Source organism: Opisthocomus hoazin, unplaced genomic scaffold (assembly GCF_030867145.1).
Source record: "Opisthocomus hoazin isolate bOpiHoa1 unplaced genomic scaffold, bOpiHoa1.hap1 HAP1_SCAFFOLD_170, whole genome shotgun sequence".
Taxonomy (NCBI): Eukaryota; Metazoa; Chordata; class Aves; order Opisthocomiformes; family Opisthocomidae; genus Opisthocomus; species Opisthocomus hoazin.
Genome location: NW_027449060.1, coordinates 100,935 through 105,000, shown reverse-complemented (window position 1 = coordinate 105,000; position 4,066 = coordinate 100,935).

Sequence of the window (4,066 nt, the reverse complement as noted above, 5' to 3'; positions counted from 1 at the left end):
GGCGCTGTCGGGTAGACCTGTCCTCCCCGCCGAACCGGTCCCGGGTAGACCTGTCCTCCCCGCCGACCCGGTCCCGGGTAGACGTGGTGGCCGGCCGGGACGCGGGGGTCGGGGGGGCGCTGTCGGCCAGACCCGTCGGCCAGACCCGTCCCCGTCCCCGTCCCCGTCCCCGTCCCCGTCCCCGTCCCCGTCCCGTTCCCGCCCCCCCTGCCACCCCCCTTCCGCGGCACCAACCCCCCCCCGCAAGCAACGGGAAGGGGCGCAGCTTTCTATCAGCTCGGCTGAAACGCCCGAAGGCGGGGCGGCGTCTGTGTTTCAAAAGCGGAAAAAAAATTAAAAAAGCAACAAAAACCAAAAAATTCCCGCCGCCCCGCCCCGCCCCACCCCCCCCCCCCCCCCACCTCCCCCCGTGCAGGCACCCCTGCAAACGGGCCTCCGGCACGGCAGCCCGGCCGCCGCACCCCCACCCCGCAAGCCCCCCCCCCACCGCCGCCCCGGCCGAGAGCGCACAAGCAGCCCCTGCCGCCGCCCCCCCCCCACCCCCCCCCCGGTGCGGGCACCCCTGCATACGGGCCTCCGGCACGGCCGCTCCGCTGCCCCCCCCCCACCCCCGCCACCCCCCCCACCGCCGCCCCGGCCGAGAGCGCACAAGCAGCCCCTGCCGCCGCCCCCCCCCCCCCCCCCCCCCCGACTCAAACCTCAATCTTCTCGGAAAAGAGGCCCCGTCCCCAGCCTACCTCAGCGCAAGGCTCCCCGCCTGCTCCTCGACCCCGTCTCTCAGTCTCTGTCTCCCCCTTCTGCCGCGGGGAAGCGCCCCGCCCCTTGCCGGCGGGTGGGCGGGGGCGGGCCGGCTCGGGTTCCGGTTGCTAAGCAGCAGGGTGGCACTCGTTGACCCCGGGCGCCGCTCCGTCTGCCGATGGGCGGGGCCGGTGCTGGCTCTCAAGAACTTTTTGTAACTGTTTCCCCTGCTCTGCTTTGGTTTTGTTTTTTTTTCTCGCCCACCGTCAGAACCGATGCCAGAGTAGAAAAGCCTTCAGCGAGACAGTCCGGCCAAGCTTAGCGCCTTCCACTAGATACGGCGAAGTCTCGGAAACGGGGGGTGGCGAGGGGAATTTCAGGCGCGCGCCGCCTCCCCCCTCCTGCACCACCCCCCCCCGCAAGCGACGGGAAGGGGCGCCGCTTTCCATCAGCTCGGCTGAAACGCCCGAGGACGGGGCGGCGTCTCTGTTTCAAAAGCGGAAAAAGAAATAAAAAAGCAACAAAAAACCAAAAAATTCCCCGCCGCCCCCCCCCAACCCACCCCCGTGCAGGCACCCCTGCAAACGGGCCTCCGGCAGGGCCGGCCTGCCGCCCCCAGCCACCCCCCGCAAGCCCCCCCACCGCCGCCCCCGGCTGAGAGAGCACAGGAACCCCGCCGCCGGCCCTTCCCACCCCGTGCAGGCACCCCTGCATACGGGCCTCCGGCAGGGCCCGGCCTGCCGCCCCCCAGCCACCCCCCGCAAGCCCCCTCACCGCCGCCCCGGCTCAGAGAGCACAGGCACCCCGCCGCCGCCCCTTCCCACCCCGTGCAGGCACCCCTGCATACGGGCCTCCGGCAGGGCCGGCCTGCCGCCCCCAGCCACCCCCCGCAAGCCCCCCCCACCGCCGCCCCGGCTCAGAGAGCACAGGCAGCCCGCCGCAGGCCCACCCACCCCGTGCAGGCACCCCTGCATACGGGCCTCCGGCAGGGCCGGCCTGCCGCCCCCAGCCACCCCCCGCAAGCCCCCCCCACCGCCGCCACCGGCTCAGAGAGCACAGGCAGCCCGCCGCAGGCCCACCCACCCCGTGCAGGCACCCCTGCATACGGGCCTCCGGCAGGGGCCGGCCTGCCGACCCCAGCCACCCCCCCGCAAGCCCCCCCACCGCCGCCCCGACTGAGACAGCACAGGCAGCCCGCCGCCGGCCCTTCCCACCCCGTGCAGGCACCCCTGCATACGGGCCTCCGGCAGGGCCGGCCTGCCGCCCACAGCCACCCCCCCGCAACCCCCCCCACCGCCGCCCCGGCTGAGACAGCACAGGCAGCCCGCCGCCGGCCCTTCCCCACCCCGTGCAGGCACCCCTGCAAACGGGCCTCCGGCAGGGCCGGCCTGCCGACCCCAGCCACCCCCCGCAAGCCCCCCCCACCGCCGCCCCGGCTCAGAGAGCACAGGCAGCCCGCCGCAGGCCACCCACCCCGTGCAGGCACCCCTGCATACGGGCCTCCGGCAGGGCCGGCCTGCCGACCCCAGCCACCCCCCGCAAGCCCCCCCACCGCCGCCCCGACTGAGACAGCACAGGCAGCCCGCCGCCGGCCCTTCCCACCCCGTGCAGGCACCCCTGCATACGGGCCTCCGGCAGGGCCGGCCTGCCGCCCCCAGCCACCCGCCGCAGGCCCCCCCACCGCCGCCCCGGCTGAGACAGCACAGGCAGCCCGCCGCCCGCCCCTTCCCACCCCGTGCAGGCACCCCTGCATACGGGCCTCCGGCAGGGCCGGCCTGCCGCCCCCAGCCACCCCCCACAAGCCCCCCCCACCGCCGCCTCGGCTGAGAGAGCACAGGCACCCCGCCGCCGGCCCTTCCTACCCCGTGCAGGCACCCCTGCATACGGGCCTCCGGCCGGGCCGGCCTGCCGCCCCCAGCCACCCCCCACAAGCCCCCCCACCGCCGCCCCGGCTGAGACAGCACAGGCAGCCCGCCGCCGCCCCTTCCCACCCCGTGCAGGCACCCCTGCATACGGGCCTCCGGCAGGACCGGCCTGCCGCCCCCAGACAACCCCCGCAAGCCCCCCCACCGCTGCCCCGGCTGAGAGAGCACAGGCACCCCGCCGCCGCCCCTTCCCACCCCGTGCAGGCACCCCTGCATACGGGCCTCCGGCAGGGCCGGCCTGCCGCCCCCAGCCACCCCCCGCAACCCCCCCCCCACCGCCGCCCCGGCTCAGAGAGCACAGGCAGCCCGCCGCAGGCCCACCCACCCCGTGCAGGCACACCTGCATACGGGCCTCCGGCAGGGCCGGCCTGCCGCCCCCAGCCACCCCCCGCAAGCCCCCCCCACCGCCGCCCCGGCTCAGAGAGCACAGGCAGCCCGCCGCAGGCCCACCCACCCCGTGCAGGCACCCCTGCATACGGGCCTCCGGCAGGGCCGGCCTGCCGACCCCAGCCACCCCCCCGCAAGCCCCCCCCACCGCCGCCCCCGACTGAGACAGCACAGGCAGCCCGCCGCCGGCCCTTCCCACCCCGTGCAGGCACCCCTGCATACGGGCCTCCGGCAGGGCCGGCCTGCCGCCCCCAGCCACCCGCCGCAGGCCCCCCCACCGCCGCCCCGGCTGAGAGAGCACAGGCAGCCCGCCGCCGCCCCCTTCCCACCCCGTGCAGGCACCCCTGCATACGGGCCTCCGGCAGGGCCGGCCTGCCGCCCCCAGCCACCCCCCGCAAGCCCCCCCACCGCCGCCCCGGCTGAGAGAGCACAGGCAGCCCGCCGCCGGCCCTTCCCACCCCGTGCAGGCACCCCTGCATAGGGGCCTCCGGCAGGGCCGGCCTGCCGCCCCCAGCCACCCCCCCGCAAGCCCCCCCCACCGCCGCCCCGGCTGAGAGAGCACAGGCAGCCCGCCGCCGCCCCTACCCACCCCGTGCAGGCACCCCTGCATACGGGCCTCCGGCAGGGCCGGCCTGCCGCCCCCAGCCACCCCCCACAACCCCCCCACCGCCGCCTCCCGGCTGAGACAGCACAGGCACCCCGCCGCCGCCCCCTTCCCACCCCCGTGCAGGCACCCCTGCATACGGGCCTCCGGCACGGCCGGCCTGCCGCCCCCAGCCACCCCCCGCAACCCCCCCCCCACCGCCGCCCCGGCTCAGAGAGCTCAGGCAGCCCGCCGCAGGCCCACCCACCCCGTGCAGGCACCCCTGCATAGGGGCCTCCGGCAGGGCCGGCCTGCCGCCCCCAGCCACCCCCCACAAGCCCCCCCACCGCCGCCCCGGCTGAGACAGCACAGGCAGCCCGCCGCAGGCCCACCCACCCCGTGCAGGCACCCCTGCATACGGGCCTCCGGCAGG